Below are 1381 nucleotides of genomic sequence, written 5' to 3'. Positions count from 1 at the left end.
CAAGGGCCTTTAGGCAGGCAAATAAAGATCTAGAAAGAATAGCATCAGGATTATACACTTCACCTGCCCCAACACTGGCCCAAGATTACTGCAAGTGTCAGAGAAATAGGTTCTCATCGAAAGTGAGTTTGGTGTTTGTCAAACTTATCTTTAAGCATGTTAGCTGGATGATAAAAGACCTTAGGTACCAGTTGTACAAGCACACAGTAAACTTTGATATCATTAAAGACCAATGTCGACACGCAAGGTGTCAGGTCTGTATTACAAGCCCACTATTTATCTAAACTGAGAACCAAGTACCTGGTGTCAGGAATCTTAGGGCTCTTAAGAGTCTCATTACACAAACGTTTGTAGACAGCCAGTGGACTTTCCAGGCATGACCCTACACCTGTAACCTCAGTAAGAGTCAGCCTATAATTAGTTCCCCAAACACAAACATCCTGACCGGTGGTGTTATTAAAAGCCCCGGATACTGCAATTCATCAAAAGTACCAAGTATGGCCCTTTTCAACGAGGCTTAAGATTTCCAACTTGATGCTGCCAGACAAAAACATTGTCCCCTACTTGGTACTGATGCAGCACACTTGAGTCTTTAGTGTATATACTTTGTTTTAGTTGTTTTTAGAACTGGTGCCTCACCATTTCAAGGGCCTTTAGGCAGGCAAATAAAGATCTAGAAAGAATAGCATCAGGATTATACACTTCACCTGACTCAGTGAGTGGTGGCGGTCCCCCACATAGGATCTCATGAGGGGTGAGTTGAAATTGCCCTAGGGGGTGTTCCGAACCCGGAATAGTGCAAAGGGAAGGAGGGATGTCCAGTCATTTCCGCAAGTCTCTAGGGACAGTTTTGTCAGGGTCTCTCTTAGGGTTTTATTTATCCTTTCTACCTGACCTGAGCTCTGGGGTTGGTAAGTACAATTTGTAATTGATCCCCAGTTGGGTGGCCAGTACCTAACTTACCTGGGCACAAAGGCAGGTCCATTATCAGATCTGATTACCTTGGATATCCCAAACCTAAGAAAGATTTTTTTTATGATCTTTTTAGCCACCACATTGGCTGTCTCAGTCCTGATAGGAAAAGCTTCTACCCAACCTGAAAAAGTATCTATAAAAACTAATAAGTACTTGTTAGCATATCTGGCTGGCTTAATTTTTGTAAAATCTACCTCCCAGTAGGCCCCAGGTAGGTCGTTGCTCCTGAGCCTCTTCCCAGGAGTATATATGGAGTGTCCTGCATTAGTCATAGCACAGGCCTTGCAGCTTTTGACTACTTCTTCTACCAAGTCAGAGAGTCCCATAACATAATAGTTGGGGACCTAACCACATCTTTTAGTTTCTTGACCCCCAAGTGGGTCAGGTAATGCAAGTTGGTAATGTA

The sequence above is a fragment of the Microtus oregoni genome, unplaced genomic scaffold (genome assembly GCF_018167655.1).
Source record: "Microtus oregoni isolate MIOR12 unplaced genomic scaffold, Mior012 000196F_ref0000065, whole genome shotgun sequence".
In the NCBI taxonomy this organism is placed as follows: Eukaryota; Metazoa; Chordata; class Mammalia; order Rodentia; family Cricetidae; genus Microtus; species Microtus oregoni.
Note: the sequence above shows the minus strand (reverse complement) of the source record.